This window comes from Heterocephalus glaber, unplaced genomic scaffold, assembly GCF_053883595.1.
Source record: "Heterocephalus glaber isolate CG9 unplaced genomic scaffold, H.glaber_assembly_v1.0 deba00001615, whole genome shotgun sequence".
Classification (NCBI taxonomy): domain Eukaryota; kingdom Metazoa; phylum Chordata; class Mammalia; order Rodentia; family Bathyergidae; genus Heterocephalus; species Heterocephalus glaber.
In genome coordinates, this window is record NW_028258386.1 from 220358 (window position 1) to 237681 (window position 17324).

At 44.5% G+C, this 17324-nt stretch overlaps 1 protein-coding gene and 1 pseudogene across 8 annotated transcripts in view; both read right to left on the bottom strand.

Moving 5' to 3' along the window:
- Nr2c2 (nuclear receptor subfamily 2 group C member 2) overlaps nucleotides 1–17324 on the bottom strand; it is a 75188-nt gene that overhangs the window by 20808 nt on the left and 37056 nt on the right. For 4 of the 8 annotated variants that reach the window (XR_015445671.1, XM_087196818.1, XM_004870470.4 and 1 more), the window contains exons 2-3: nucleotides 7315–7427; nucleotides 5233–5366 (exon numbers count right to left, since the gene is read on the bottom strand). The exons of 1 other annotated variant lie outside the window; for it this stretch is intronic. The gene's annotated coding sequence lies outside the window, so the exon portion shown is untranslated. Of the gene's footprint in view, nucleotides 1–643; nucleotides 898–5232; nucleotides 5367–7314; nucleotides 7428–17324 lie in introns of all 8 variants that reach the window. 3 more of the 8 variants (XM_013067725.3, XM_087196817.1, XM_087196816.1) reach the window with 2 other exon arrangements.
- On the bottom strand, nucleotides 7436–15813 carry LOC147822430 (coiled-coil domain-containing protein 117 pseudogene; annotated as a pseudogene).

The following is a 17324-nucleotide window of genomic DNA, read 5'->3' on the forward strand; positions in this document are numbered from 1 at the left end:
ACCCACGAGGGACAGGAACCCCCTTCCCCCTCATAAAGGATCCACAGGAGACCAAAAGGCTCCCGGGTGAGGACCAAGAAGAGGACTCTGCTGTCACCACCAGACACACATGGCACTAGGTGCCAGGGGGCACTGGGGTGGGGTAAGGACAGGTGGAGGCATCTAGATCTAGAGGGACAAAGGAAATCTATCATCGCAGATTACAGGATCTACATACAGAAAATCCTATGGAATCCATATAAAAATAAAAAGGATTAGGGCTGATAAATGAATCCCAAGGCCACATTGGACAGGATCCATGAACAATTGACTATCCAGTAGCTACAGCCATCTGAAAGGAAGGAAGTCAAGGAAACAGGAGATCTTACTGACATGATATCAAGTATTTAGCAACAAACTTAACCAGTAAATGCAAGAGTTGGGCCAGAAGATTTAATACTACAAGGACAGACAGCAAGCCTCACAGTGACTTACTGATTTGATGTAATCCCTACCAAAAATCCAGGTGATTATTTTTCATAAATTGACCAGCTGACCCTAAAACTCACATAGAAATGCAAGGGACCCAGAATAGCCAAAAGAATCTTGCAAAAGAAAAGCAAAGTTGGAAGACTCACACTTTTTTCCAAAGCTGAATACAAACCTATGCTAGTCAATCCAGCATGGGATCCAGCAATCCTGATCTGCGTATTTACCAAAAAGATATGAAATCAGTTTGTCAAAAGATGTCGATACATCCTGGTTCAGCACAGCAGTATTTATGAAGGCCAAGTTATGGGGTAGCTCTAAGTGGCTGCCATCAGAAGAATGAGGGAGGAGACCGTGGTGCACACAACGGAACCAGTCTCTGTTCCCGAGGATTGGACAAAACTGCATGCTCCTGCTTCCCTGTGGAATCTAAAATGACCAAGGATGGAAACAAAGTCTTTGTAAATAGGGAGGGGTGGAGGGGGTGAAGGGAGGGCAGGAAACGGGGAAAAAATAAGAACCAAGCTATATCATGTACAGGTACAAGAACCCAATGATAAATGTAAATGTATTGTATACCTAAAATGTACCAATAAAAGAATCTAAGGGGGGAAAAAAAAAGATATCTGAGCTAAAGCACCTAGGATCAAATAAATAAATAAATAAAGAAAGAAAGAAAGTGATTGAGGACAGGGGACCAGAGCAGAATGTGGCAACAGAGGCTGGGGCTGGGACGCAGAGAGGGATGACGGTCCTGGGTGACAGTCCACACATGCATGTGGTGTCTTTAGATCTGCTGCACAGTGTGGTGTGTGGCGAGTGCACATTACATATTTTGGAGCTGCTCGGGGCCAAGTTCACATTCTCCCGCCTTGTGCTGATTAGCTTGCTTCAATCACTCCACACTGCACTCAGGAGCTGTGTATCATTTTGTCCCCCATAAACACCCAGCACTGCAAACTCCACGTTTACAACCCAAACACCACTGTGGCGCTGAGACAGACATGCCAAGAAGCAAGGGCCCAGAAAGGAGCTCCCAGATGTGCAGTGATCCTGACAGAGACAATAGCCCATGTGCCCATGTGTCAGCCTCTGGGGGTCTTCTCTCTCTCTCTCTCTCAGAATGACCCACTGACCCGCTGACCTCTGAATACATCACAGCCACTGAGAGACGCCAGCCACAAAGACCACAATCACAGGGTTCCATTCACTTCTGACCTGTGTGGGCCAACCCATACGCATAGGAAGGGGTTAGTGGTTGTGGAGGGCCAAGGCCTGGGGTTTCTTCTTTGGGTAATAAAGTGCTCAGGATCAGGCAGTGGTGATGGTTGCACAACCACATGAAAATACTAAAAACCACAGAACTGTACACTTTGCAGTCTGAAAAATTCACTTTTGTTTTGTTGCAGTGCTGGGGATGGAACCTGGGGCCTGTGTATGTCAGCAAGTGCTCCCCACTTAAGCTACCCTAGCCCAAGAAACTGTACTGTCTGTCTGTCTGTCTGTCTGTATGTATGTTTTGAGACAGGATCTCACTATGTAGCCCAGGTTGGCCTTGAATTTGTGGCCATCCTCTTGCCTCAACCTCCCAAGTGCTAGGATGACAGGGGTGTGCCATCACACTTTGCAAGAACTATATACTCTATGTGAACTGTATCTTAATCAAGCTAGTATAATTGTTTTAGCTGGATATCATGGCACATGGCAGTAATCCCAGCTATTTGAGAGGCGGAGGCAGGAGGGTGGTAAGTTATAGCCCTGCTTGGGCAACTAAGAGAGGCTCTGTCTCAAAATGAACGGGGGGAGGTGGGGTACTGCACCCCTAGGCTTGGTATAGCACCCTTAGGTTTGATCCCTAATACTGGAAAAAAACATTCAGACAAGTGAGCAGAAATCCCCGCTTAATCCCCGGTGTGAGGAATCAGGGTAGAGGTGCCTTCAGCAGCCAGGAGAGCACAGGGACGGAGTGGCTTAGGAAAAGCTGTTCTTAGCCTGAGGCCGCTGCTGAGATGCTCTGGATGGATGTTAAACTTAAGCACTTAATATTATGATAACAAATTTATCTTAAGAACAAAACTCCAGTCAGGAAGCACTTTGGAGAAACACCAAGAGCTGCCTGAGTCACGGAGCCACAGTGACCGTGGTCCACACTTTACCAGGACCTTTGCCACCTGGGGAAGGGCTGATGCCACACCAAGCATGGGACACTCCCCCCACTCTGAAGAGAAAAGGGGTGTGTGGCCTCGGGGTAGCTTTGTGGCTCTGGATTGCCATGTTCCTCTTCTGCAGGCCTAAGGCCTCTCCCCAAGAGGCACATGGTCGCCCAGGCAGCCAGCTCAGTGATAAGTTCAGACTTAAATATCCTGACACCAGAAGCAACCTGTCGTGGGAGATGTTGGGAACCCCAGCACTAGAGGTGGAAAGGAGGTGTGGAGCGGAGCTGAAGAGGAAGAGCAGGTGGGCCCTGGGTTTGATGCTGCAAAAACAAAGAAAAATAAAACAATGTGTGAAAAGGAGGTGTGGTGGCCTCGGGGGAGTCTACACTGGTCTTGCTCAAGACCGACTGTGGGACAGCCTCTGAGCCTGCCTGCTGCAGCCCGCCCTAGAGGACCTTCTGGTGCTGGAAGTGGAATGAGCATGCACTTTCCAGGCGTAGCCTCTCCTGCTGCCAGCACAGGCTGCAGCGGACAGGTCACTTCATTCATTGGGTGTGGCTGTGGGTGATACATTGGCCAGTGCACTTGCCCCTAAGCCAGGAAACAGAGTCCAAGGACCCCAAAACTGCGGCAAGCTGGGGTGAAAGTGTGGCTCTGGGCTCTCTCCGGGGGACTCTGACTCTGAGTGCAGGATGACAGCTGTTCTCAGGTAGGAATGGCTCTACCCACAGTCCTGAGGACAGGAAGGGACACCTGAGCTCACTGTGAGGCTTGGAGGGTACACAGGGAGGAGGAGAACCTTCTTCATGCTCATGGTCGCTGCCTGGACTGTGGTGGGTCTCAGAAGTCACCTTGTGACCAACCTGGCTTCTCTAGGCCAGCCCTACACCTCTGCCACTGAGGGGTTTGGGTTGGGTTGCTTTTTTAAGGAAGCAAATGTTAGAAACAAGTCTCTGGTCTCTAGACACAGTCATTTGCTGAAAGATGAACAATTTAGGGTGAGGAACATGCTTATAACACTGAGGTAATGCACACATATTACAACTTAGCAAGACCTGTCTCACAAAATTTAAATAAAAGGGCTGGGGCTATAGGTCAGTGTGAAGGCCCTGGGTTCAGTCCTCAGTACCGAATTTTGGTGGCAACACTCCCAGGGATTACTAACAATGCAACAGGACAGTATGGGGGCACAAACCTCAGCTGCCACTCTGCCTGTTCTCAATGTTCCCAGCAAGACAAGGCTTCCAGGCAGCGGCCACCTCTAGCTGCACTGTGAGGTCCTACACCACCTGTGTCTCCAAGGCCACTGAACAGTGGGGGTGGCACAGGTCACTCTGCAAGCAGCACAGGGACCCAGGGACCCAGCGGAGGCCAGGGCTGTCCTGAGCCTTGTTCACCTCACAGCAGCAGGGCCAGAGCCAGCTGTGTGTCCTGAACAACCACCACTCCAGGGGACACTGCTCTTCCTCACAGTGAAGTCCAAGAGGGTCTGAAACCTGAGCGCTGTAAGTATGCACCATCTACATCAGAACTTTCCAGTTGATAATACATGTTTAAAGAGATAAAACCATACCTCTCAATTTCTTGGTCCCAAAACAAAGATTTAAAGTCTGCAAGGGGCCAGGGATTTAGCTCAGTGGTTCCGCTGCCTGCCTCAAAGTCTGTGACTACCTCTCACAATTATGCAAAGCAATGCAATGTTCAAGAGCAGTTTGGTTCATGGTTGGTGGCCCACAGGCAGGTGGACCTGACACCACAAGCAAGCAGGCAGCTCCTGCCCTACCTGGACACACCTAGCCACCCCAGCCTACGTCCTCTGTTGTTTCACTGCTTTAAAACCAAGTGGCCATGAAATTCACTTGGTGCAAGAGCCTTGGGGATTGGGAAGGGGGGCAGCGTGGCACATGGCCGTGCATCAACCAGGCTGGCTACCCAGTGTGCCTCTGGATGCCACCTGAGCCTAAAGCTACTTCTCCTGTCCACTGGCACAGTGTATTTCTGCCTATCCATCCGTTTTCCTCTGTCCCTCTTCACATACATATTAATATTCTTTAGGAAACTCATTTCTGTTTAATCAGCAAAAGTTAGCTTCTATTATTTGTCGGGAAGCTCCTTGACTAGTAAAGAAGGAATATGCTGATCAGTGTTAATTCATAAAAGAGAAGGGCAGAAGCAGCACGCATGTCCCGGATGGGAGATGGGGTAGAAGTCTCTGCTCAGTGTCCTCAATACAGTTAGACAGCTAGGAAGAAAGATGCCATGCAGACCGGGTGGGACCCAGAGACAGGAGTGTCCTATGCGGTGACTTAGGAAGATGCAAGGCACAGAGCTGTGTGGCTGCAGGAGGTGACAGCCATGTGAGGACAGCACTCATCCCGACTGGGATGTGTTCCGGCACTTGGACACCAGTGCCCGGGGAGCAAGTTCTGTGCCCTGAGCTCTCTTTGAGCTTCCCCATGTGGAAAGGCAGTGATGTTTGCAGATGACAAGGAGCTACAGAGAGAAACATGTGAGAGTAGGCTAGGGCTAAGTGATGGGGTCAGGGGCCGTGATTTTCATCATATTCCTTTTCAAACTGATTTTTGAAAACTTTTGGTTACAAAGTTACCTTTCAAAACCAGGAGATGTTGTTAGAATTTGGTATCATGAATTATCTTATTTTCCACCCTGAGCCAGAAATAACAGGTGATCTTCATACTTTTCCTCATTTTCCAGGGAAAAACTCCTCTTCTAACCTTTTTTCTGCAAGATGAAGTATAAAAGTCTAATGTGAAAAAATAATTCTTAGTCACTTTGACAAGTAAATAATTGTTCCTGAGGATTTAAAAAAAATTATGCTGTTTTTGCAATCACAAAGTCACCAAGCAGATTCACCCTGGTGGGCAGCTCCTTCTGAAAACACAGGGCCCAGAGCCCTGCGCCTGCCCAGACAGCTGGGGCAGGGCCTTGAACTGTCCCAGCCTCTGCTACTCCCAGATGAGACAGAGGTAATGCTTCGTCATCCCACCACCACCACCACCACTGGGTGCCACAGACCAAAAAGAGGGGAGTCCCTGAGGAATCTGAGGAAGGCAAGATCTCCTCCATGGCCGGGTCTAATTCTTGATTTTTGGTTTTGGTAGACAAAATGGTTTTGCTTTTTAATTCACTATTTCCTGTGACCAAAGTGTTTTGGAGCACTGGACACTAGAGGTGTCCTCAGAGCTGGACCAGGGGCCCAAGGACCCTTCCACATCTGGTGCAGCTGCTGCAAGGATGCCTCGGCCTGCTGGGGCCACTCTACTCTCTCACTCCAGCCTGGGTCTAGTCTATTCCCATGCAGGTTTTGTCCAGGGCACATACTTCCTCTGTACTTCCCTCTCCTCACCACCCCCAGCTGATTCAGGTCTGTGCCACCACCTGACTCCCCATCCTGTCGCCATGGAAGTGAGACCTGACATTTACGTGAAGCATTAGCTCCTGAATAATGAATTGCTTCCCATTACTTCTCCTGAATGCTGTTACTACAAAGGGGCGCTGGGCCTGGCAGAACTGAAAGCCCTGGAAGGAAGGAGTGGTCTTCCCTCAATGAACACACTCATTCACAGCTCAGCTAATTCATAGCCTACCATCCACTGCTTGTATTTGAGGCGGTGATTGCTTAAAAAAAAACACAGGGGGAGGGGGGAGGTAAAGAGGGTATTGGGGGAGATGTGACCAACATATGTTCTGTGCATGTATGAAAATGTCATGCTGAAGCATAGTATTTTGCAAAACAATATGCACTAATAAAAATATGTTAAAAAACAGAAAACAATTTGGACACAATTAGACTCAAGATGGCTCTGATGCAGCCATTCTGGTCTAGAGAAAGCTGCGGCCTCACAAGTTGCAGGCAGAACACTGCTTAGGTTCAAGAGGGCCTGGGAATGCTCACAGGCTCATCTACAGTGGGGTGGCTGGTATGGAGCCAAGGTAGGTCATACTGTCCAACAGGAAAGGGAATTATGCATCTCTGTATCTGAGACACAGCTAAAATCACACTGATCAGAACATCACACCCACTGTGATTCCACTTTTTTTTGTGTATGTGGCTTTTTTGAGGCAGGGTCTCGCTGTGTAGCTCAGGCGGGCCCTGGACTCACTATGTAGCCCAGGCTGGCTTCAAACTCATGATGATCCTCCTGACTCAGCCTCTTGAGTGCTAGGATTACAGGCATGTGCCACCATGCTCGGCATCTAGTTATTTTAAATTTAAAAACCTATGTATTTTGAGTTGAGGATATGAGGTGTGGTTAAAGAAAAACAGGTGAATGCTACTGCCGAGTGCCACCCAACAGAAAGGCACGGATGATCAGCAGGACAGCAGCATGTTGCACCTTAGTGACAGTGACAGAAGTTTCAATTTGTCGGGTGCAGTCAGTGGGCTGTGAGCTACTGCGGAGAGGTATGCTTTAAGGCATGCTGTAAGTTACAGATCAGGAACAACAAATTAACTGAAATGTTAATTCCACTGGCACTGTGCAACTGAGCCACTTCAGATTCTAGCTTTTTGAGAAATGTTATCAGGAGAGATGAGACTGGGGTCTTTGGTTGTGATCCTAAGAGCCAGGTTCAGAGTTGTGGATGGAAATCACCCAGTTCTCCTCATGTGGCAAAAGCACAGTTGTCAAGACGCAACACCAAGGAGCTGTGGGCTGTGTTTTCTGACCTTGACAGAACTGTGTGAGCTGAATCTGCAGCCAGGGGCACCACGGTGAGCTTGGTTTCACCCTCCACCATGACCATGCTCCACGTCACACATCGCTTCTGGTACTGCAGTTTCTGTCAAATAAAAACATGATGCTGTGTCCTCATTCACCTTAATTCATTGGATCTGGCACTGTGCGATTTCTGGCTCTTCCCCAAAGTCAAATTGGCCACGAAAGGGAAAAGTTTTGAATTGATTTGGGACACTGAGGTAAGCCATGGAAGGGTGGTCAAAAGACACGAAAGAAGACTTCCAGAACTGCTCCCAAAAGCGGCAAAAGTGATGGGATAAGTATATTTGAAGTAAGAAGAGCATTTGAGGGGGATTAATAGCAGTGTGTAACATTCACTGTATTTCTTGATCACAATGCATAGCTCAGTGGCAGGGTGAACCTAGCATCACAGGGCCCTGGGTTTGGTCCTCAGCACCATGAAGAGCAAAACAAAAACAAAACAAAACCCCACAACAACAACAACAACAACAACAACAACAACCCTGTATATTTCTAAAGTTACATATTCAGGAATGTAAATACTACACATGTCTGGAAGATAACACATCAAACTGAAAACACATTAAAATTCAAAGAACTGGTATTATACAGACCAGATTCCTTAATTAAATTGTGACTAAGTTAAAAATTATTACAAAGGTAAAACCTAGATCTACAAAGCTTTTAGAGAAAACATGAGATATCTGTGTGACCTTGGATTAGGTAAAGATGTTTAGATGTCACATTAAAGCATGATTCGTACAAATGGAGAGTCAATATATTAAGCTTCATCAAAATAAAAATCCTCTGCTCCTTAAAAGACAGGTCAGAAAATTAAAAGACAAGCAAAAGATTAAGCGAAAATATTTGCAAACCATGTATCTGATAAAGAACATGCATTCAGAAAAAAGAACTCTCAAACTCAGTAAGAAAACAAGGAACAACTTAAAGAAAAACAGCCCAAAACTCTGCAGACTCTTCAAGATGACATGGGTTAGCCTTGCACCTACAGGTCGCCTCTGACTGAAACCTGGGCTCCACCTGAACCTGCAAGGAGGTGGAGCAGCCAGGATGCTCCTGCACTGCTGGCATGCAGAGAAAACATACTGGTGACTTTGAAAACAATTGGGAAATTTTTTAAAATAGAAGGAAGCTCAGTGGTTGTCAGGGATAGATGTGGCCACAGTTGTACTCAGATGGGAAGCACTTTTATCATAAAAGGACAAGAGTGGGAGAACCAATGAGGTAAGAATCACCCTAAGAATTTAGAAAGACAACAGCAAAATACATGCAGAAAAGGCCAAAATGAATCGGAGATAAAACAACTCTGGTGAGTTGCAGAAAGAGGACAAATGACACAAATCATATTAGAATCAAAGGTAGGCTAGAACCAGAGCGGCTTCAAATAGTAAAAATGTGAAATAAGGATCTTTTGAATGACTACGTCAACAATTTAAAGACTTAGACAAAATGGGCAAATTCTTAGAAAAAGGTATAATTGAAAACAAAACAACAAAAAAACCTTCTTAAGCCCTAATAGTTTTCTGGGTAAATTCTGCAAACATTTCACAAACAATCACAACTTTACATAAACTTTTACAGAGGGCAGAAAAGGAAGTAACAACTGCCCAACTCATTTCATGATACCGGCGAACCTTGATACTAAAACTTAAGAAAAACTGAAAGTCCACTTGAAGACACATATGGAAAATTCCTGAACAAAATGTTAGCAAACTGAATCAAGAATGTGTATATGGGGTGGGGATTTAGCTCAGTGGTTCCACCGCCTGGCTCACAAGTGCAAGGTCTCGAGTTCGATGATCCTCTGTACCAAAAAAAAAAAAAGAATGTGTATAAAACTCAGAGCAAGCCAAGGTCACCCAGCACACAAGTGGCAACATACACTGAGTCCATTAAGTCGGCCTGTTACCTGACCAGAAGGGGACCTCACACAGCATCGAGTTAACATCACCTACAACCCAGCAACCCCTGCGGGCTGTGTGCCCCTTATATGAAACGCTTGGCACCAGGAGGATTTTGGATTTTGGATGTTTTAGGGTTTTTCAGTATTTACATATACATAAAGAACTACTGTGGAAATTGGACTCAAGTCCAAACACACTTCTGTTTTACACACACTGTATGCACACAGGCCAAAGGTGACTTTATGTGGCATGTTTCCAGAGTTCAGGTGTGGAACTTTCCCCTTTAGGGTGAGCTGGCACTCACAAAGTTTTGGATTTTTTGGAAAGCATTTCAGATATTCAGATTAGGGCTGTGCTAGGCCCCTAAAGAAGCTCTCGTACATATGTACTGGGGGACATACACACAGAATGTATCCTGAAGTACTGTCCCTAACATCACCCATGGGCTGTCACCCCTCAAAGGGACACATGAGCAGCCCAGACACAAATCAAGCTGGGCATGAGGGTGCGTGCCTATAATCCCAACTCTGTGGAAAGCTGAGGCAGGAGGATCACAAGATTGAGCCCAGCTTGAGCAACTTAGTGAAGCCCTGTCTCAAAAATATAAAACAAAACGAAACACAAGCTGGGGATGTAGCGCAACGTGAAGACTGGGATCACAAAAAAAAGAAGAGAACACATCACTTAGGAGTAACATCTGGGTGGTGAAAGTCATAAGGAAAACCAGAGTGAGGTCCCTGAAGCTTGGCCAGCAGTGACAAGGTGCTGCAGTGAGGCTGTCGCCTGTCGCCTGTCACCTGGAGGAAGACACCCATGCCATGCGTTAGCTTGGGCCTGCTCTTTGCCCCGACTCTCGAACCCCACCCAACCTGCGTGTGTATTTGATCTGTGAGAGCCATGGGCTTAAACCCCAAGATAGTTTATTCAACCCTATAGGGAAAAGTCAAAGGATCCTTCTTACTCAAAAACTGAAGTTTACATCCCCAAAATGCAACATGCAGATAAATATCAAATACAAGAACTCACGAACTTTGGCTCTTGCTCGTGATTCTTTGGGACTTGTTCCATGAGAAAGGCAGGCTTGATCCACTCATAGAGCCTGAGCTCCAGATGGGCCACTGAGAAGCAGCTTCTCCCCACCAGGTCTCAGGGCCACACGACCCAGAGGTTTCTCCTGCTTTCCCTGGAGCCTGGCCCCCTCCCCTCTCTGCTCTTCTGTGCTCTGGCAATGTCTCGTGTGACCTCTAACTCCAGGGCCTGGGCTGCCTCTCCCGTACTTGAGCTTCATTCATTATGAAGGGTATTGGGGCCCAGGATGTAGACCAGCGATACAGCACCCACATGGCACCCGCTGGCTGCTGGGTCCCTTCCCCTGCATGTACACATACACACACTACCACGCCATAGGCTCCAGGCTAAACCAGTGGGTGAGTTGGTCACAGTGCTCAGCAGTGTCTGACAACAGCAAGGGTTCAGTGGCTATCACTGGTGTGTTCTGCTGAACTCAAGTCATGTCTGTAATGTGAATTTTAGTCTACAAAATTTAACTTTTTTTTTTTGGTACCAGGGATCGAATTCAGGTCCTTGTGCTTGCGCAGCAGTTGGTGAAACCACTGAGCTAAATCCCCGGACCCTAGTCTACAAAATTTAAACAGAAAAGTGCTGTCAGAACATGAGTGGAAATGATGCTGATTTGCAGGCACCTGCTCCAGCTGCTCAGTAATCAGGGCACAGCCAGAATGTGAGATGGGTGGCACAGTGGTGGCAGGGACAAGGGGGGAACATAGTCCCTTCCTGGGACTCACCTGCCACGTGCTGTCGTGGAAATTCTGGCTGGCTGTAGGGTTCTCCCCTCATGCATTTTACAAACCTTTACACTTTTACTCCATAACTTAGCACCTAGAACCCTTCCTATATGTGCTTCCATAAAGGTACTTTCATGCTTAAAAGCTGACTGATTGCTGGTCCTAGGGATGGAACTCAGGGCCTGGCATGGCAGGCTGTGCCTTCCCTGAGCTCCAGCCCTTCTCACTGTTTTCCCAATAAACCCCTATTCAGTGCCTGATTTGAGTTATTAGTCCATGCCTACAATGCACGATTGCATTCCTCATGGGAGGTGGCGTATGACACACCTTACAGCTTCTTATTCCTCCTCACCACCCCTCCCCTCCCTCCATCTCTCGGTCCCCTTCCCATTTGCAAACATTCTATCTCCCTATTTCCTATTATTTACCCTTTATTTTGCTCTTTATTTGTGATTTGGGTTTCTCATGTAAGAGAAACCATGCGATATTTAAGCTTGTGTGATTTATTTCACTTGACGTTATGGTCTCAAGGTGCAGCCATTTTCCTACAATTACCTGTTTACCCTTTTAAAATTATTTTTTATTAGTATGTTTCCGTAGTACTCACATTCATCATAGGAAATTTGTACCTGAACATAATATATCTTAATTTTTTTTGTTTCCCATTCCCCTCCCTTCTTTTCAACCCTTCTTCCCCTACCCATTTACAGAAGCTTTGTTTCCATTTTTTCCTTCTATTCTGTCTTTTAAATCCCTTTTCCTTCCTTCCCTTCCCCTCCCCTGTCCCTTGTTTGTCTTCACCTGTGAACACGTTCTTCCTACTTCCTAATATCTATCATCTATTTTGTTGCTTGTTTACACTTAGGGTTTCTCACAAGAGAGAAACAATGCGATATTTAAACTTGTGTGTCTTCATTATTTCATTTAAAATTATGGTCTCAAAGTACATCCATTTACCTACAAATGATTCAAGTTTACCCTTTATGGCAGAGTAGTAATCCACTGTACATAAATACCACATTTTTAAAATCAATTCATCTGATGGGCATACAAGCTGTTTCCAAGATTTAGCTATAATAAATTGTGCTGCTATAAACATGGCTATGCATATTTCACTGAAGTATGATGCTTTTAACTCTTTCAGGAAGATGAATAGAAGGGAAATGGCTGGGTCAAAAGGAACTTCTAGTTTTAGCTTTTTGAGGGATCTCCATACTGATTTCCATAGTGGTTGTTACAGTTTGCATTCTTACCAAAAGTGGAGAAGGGTTCCTTTAACCCCACAGCCCCACCAGCCTTTGTTATTGGTTGATTTTTTTTCCAAGACACTTTAAGTTTTACTGAAAATGATAAAGTAAACACCATATTCTTATTTTAAAGTAAAACTGACAGCATCTTCCAGATCTTTCCTAGCATTCTTATCACTATTACAAAAAAAGTTTCAAATCCAAAATAATAAACGGACCTGCTGATAAACATTTTTCTCATGGTTCTAAGCGCCACCCTAATTACTTTTCTAAATTTTACATTTGTACCTTTCCAAGAATGGGTAGCATTTTTAAAAAATGATTAATATTTGCGAGAACTGGACTTACTTTCTTAATATTAATTAGAAACAAAAATCCCACACATACCCTACTCAAACTCAGAGAAAATACACATTTGTTAGATAATTTTTTCTCCTTACACATTACTATATTAAGCCAATGTTTCATCCATGCTGCAAAAACTGTACAAAATGAAAAGACCTGTTAATTCCCTCGGGAAACCTTAAGGCAAAAACAAAAGCCTTATGATACCAAAAAAAAAAAAAAAAAGACATTGAGACTGTGGGGATGGCTCAGATGAATAAGCACCACAAGGATGAAGAAAACTCTTGTATAAACATATGCCAGAAGACAATAGTCCAAAAAGGAGCATTAAGCATTTACTTTCCTGCAGAAATAATGATCTTGTCAGATAACCCCTGAAACAAATGGGGATTTTGGATTGTAATAAACAGACTCCTGATAGGGATGTAGCTCAGCAGTACAGCACCTGACTGACACGTGCAAGGTCCTGAGTTCTATCCCCAGTACCAGGAAAAAAAAGTTAATGAGATAAACAGACTCCTAATTCTGTCCTGTATTTATCCACTATATTAGTCTTGTTTCAGGGCTCTCTTCCTTTTTATAGTATAGATCTCTGATCAGAGGCCAACAATTTTTACAGAAGGTAGAAGATCGCTTAGTGTTCTATAGGTCTTTCTTTGGAAAGCTGCCATTTCCTTTTCCTTTGTGACACTGGGACTAAACCCAAACTCTAGGCAATCCCTTTATGTTTCTGAATTGTACTAAAACCTTTTTAGCACAAAGACTTCTTTAAGACTACAAACTACAAGTTGGTCCCATTAAACAATGACCTCAAGGAAGTTTCTCAAGTGGCATGAATCAAACAGTTGCACATTTCAACAGAATACAGTTTACATTCATCTCTAAGTCTGAGATTAAGAAACTATTAGCTGGTTTCCAACTGGATTCGATACTGGTTTGAAGTTTGAATAATTTTACTGTATAGACATTAAATTTTGCTTAAATATTAAACATTAAATCTTTTCCTGACTACCCAGACAGAAATGAAGAAAGCAGAAATAACAGGCTAGAGAAGAAACAGTCCAATTAACAGACTTGTGATTCTACATCATCTGTAACAAGGGGAGGACTTTCAACATGGGTTTCAAAATTGCCTGGAAGCTGGCTTTCCAAATATTCACCTCTACTTGGCATAAACCATTTTTTTTCCCTACAAAAGGTATCTGACTCCTATAGAGGAAGAAATCCAGAAAAAAAACTGGGGTGGTCTCTTGTTGTATGGTGAAAGGGCCAATATTATAATATGACACTCACTTAATAACTTATACTGGATGTTCTGTAGCAACAAAGGAACTGTCATTTCACCTTGTACTGAGTCCTTGACACACAGAAAAGCTCTTCCTGAGAAATTAAGAAACTTTAATCCCAGTTATTCCCAAGACACCCTGAGCCTGGATTAAGTATTCAAAAGATCGAGGTTCCTGCTGTCAGGAAGCTATTCTTTATTAATTTTTTAGGCTTACTGCACAGTAGTGTGAACACCAGACAAACTGGCTATTCCAGTAATCTCAATGTCACTTCCTTTACATTCTCAGTTAATCAGTTTTCCAAATTAACATTTAAAAACAACTTGCTAACACAGGAACAACCTTTCCTTTTTAAAACAACACGTTACAAATGCTGGGTTTTGCTGACACAGCACTTTCTTGGGATTACTTAAAAGATGCTTCTCCCACAGGCAATTTGCAGATGAGTCACCTCACAATCTTTATGCCAGCACTCTTAAGTTAATTAAACTGTAAACATTAGTGAAAAACCAGGTTATCAATTATGGAAGGGAGACCAATGAGCAAGAATAGCACAAGGCAAAAAAGCCTTGAAGAAAAAACCTTTTCTTTGTATTTTTGTTACATTTTCCGAGAACAGCTATAATGCTACTGGCTATTTTATCAACACAGCTATTTTGAACTGACAACTGATACACAAGTTTCATAGCCTCAGTTAAATTTCTTAGAAAGAGGCTTAGGCTACTGTGTTCCTCCCTCCTGTTTCCCAATCATACAGTCACTACTATAAACAGTTCAGTCTCAAGCTGTGACTCACAGGGTACACTGGTAGTTAGGAGCACCCTTCTTTTTTTTTGGTACGGGGATGGAACTCGGGTCCCTGCACTTGCACAGCAGGCAGTGAAACCACTGAGCTAAATCCCCGGCCGCACCCTTCTTTTTTAATCATCTTTTTCATCTCAAGAATGTTCTCCAATTGTATGAATGGCTTAGACACTATGATAGAAGACTTAAACCACTCTTACACATGCTGCTTCTATACTCGCCTTTGAAAAGACTACAACCTAAAATACCTTTAAGAAAACTGCTAGAAAACCGCTTTTCCCTTGCAACAACCTTCCATGGCAAAAAGCTGACTTCAACACATGGCTACCTGATATGGGAGTTCCACCCCAAATCCCAGGTGGATATATTATGACCCCCGTTTCATAAATCTTTTAAGTCCTGACACTGTGCTCATTACTGAACGTGAGAGGCTTTTATATTTTGACAAATTTGGTTTAGAAACTGGTTTCTATACAGTTCCATCTGTTCTTCTGTGCTAGCAGCTGTCTCCAGACCACTGTAAAGAGGCACCCAGTCTGCAGAGGTTCCAAGAGCAGTGCAGTTCTCTGCAGAAGGCAGTGGCAGCAGCTCCATGCTTCATTTGGCTCTCTCCCAGGAAGTTTTTAGCATTAGATGATGGCTTTGGCTTATAAGAAAGGAGTTCAGGGAGATGTTTCCAGAGCACAAATTCCATAGAAGAATTGCTCATACACTCAATTATCATCTTTGTAAAGACTTCATCAGAGTCTTGCTTCAAACCTGTTTTCATGGTATCAGAAAGCACAAGGCTGAGGAGATGGTTAACGTTTCTTTCAGCTTCAACTTCATCTTCATCAATTATCCTGTCCTCAATCTCCTGGAGCCTCCTTTGTGCAACTTCACACTGTGGTTCTCCAGTTGTCTGATTCATCTCTCCACAAATAGCATCTAACATGCCAGGTACAGAAAGCCCACTAGCGCATGGATTTATCTGTGACTCTACATCCTGATGTGTACAAAGAATCCAGTCATTAGGACCAGTACAGAGCACTGCTTCTAGTCAGTCTTTTCTTTCTTACTGGACAACTTTCATGATCATTTTGACTTTGGGGAGAGCTAGAAGCAGCACAGTGCCAGATTTATCATCATCCTCTTCTTGCTTGTGTTTCTTTATACAGAGACTGGAAATACATCTGTGCTCCAGCCCAGGCTGCTCGGGGTGGTGCGGGGTCCTGGCCATGGGGCCAGATCTGGGCCCTGGGTTCCTGATGGGAAGGCCTGGCCCAAGAAAGCCAGAGGCTGCTGTAGGGAGTCCAAGCTGCTGCTCAAGAGGAGGCCACTGAAGGGCCAGCTGAGCTTGGCCATGGCCAGAGAGAGGAACAGGCTATGACCTTGACCCTGGCCTTCAGCTCCCCCAGGCCTGGCAGCTGCCACCACAGCAACTGCCAATAGGCGCCTGCCTTCGAGGCCTGCCTGATTGTTTCTTTTTTTGGTACTGGAGATCGAACTCAGGACCTTGCGCTTCCAAGGCAGGCGGTAGAACCCTTGAGCTAAATCCCTGGCCCTTTAATTATAACAGACATTTTTTCTGGAGATGGAATCTCAGTGTTGTTTTAATTTGCATTTCTCAAATGACCAGTGATATCGAACATCTTTTCATATATTTATTTGCTATTTGTACTTTTTCATCGGAGAAATGTCTATACATTTCAGATGCCCAGTTTTGGATTGGGTCTTTGACTTTGGCGGGGGAGCATCTGATGTTTTTGAGTTCTTTTTTTTTTTTGGTACCAGGGATCAAACTCGGGTCCTTGCGCTTGTGTAGCCGGTGGGGAAACCACTGACCTAAATCCCTGGCCCTTGAGTTCTTTATATATTCTAGATAGTAGTTCTTTGTCTGAGGAGTAGCTGATAAAAACCTTTTCCCATTCTGTGGGTTGTCTCTTCACTCTACTGATATTTCATTTGCTGTGGAAAGCTTTTTAATTTGATGTGATCCCAGTTTTTTGGGGTTTTTTTTGAGACAAGGTTTCGCTATATATTTTAGGCTGGCCTTGAACTCACTATATAGTCCAGGGTGGCCTCAAACTTGTGGCAATCTTCCTGCCTCAGCCTCCCGAGTGCTGGGATGACAGGCATGAGACAGCATGCCTGGCTATGACTCCAGTTACTGATTCTCTGTAATATTTCCTATGCAATCGGGTTTTGTTCATAAAATCTTTGCCTACCACTTATGTCTTTGAGAATTTTACCTGTTCTACCTTCCATCAGATTTAGTGTTTCTGTTTTTATATTTAGATCTTTAATCCATTTTGATTTTAGTTTAGTGCATGGTGAAAGATATGGGTCTAGTTTTAGTCTTCAGCATGTAGAAAGCCAGTATTCCCAGCACCATTTATTAAAGAGGCTTTCTTCCAGTGAAGGTGTTTGGCCCTTGTGTCAGAGATAAGGTAGCTGAGAAATTATTTCTGCATCTTCTATTCTGTTCCATTCATTTCGTGGTTTTTTGGGGGGGTTTTGTTTGTTTTTTGTCAGTACCATGCTGTTTTTAATCACAGAAACTTTGTAGTATAATTTCAAATAGGGGA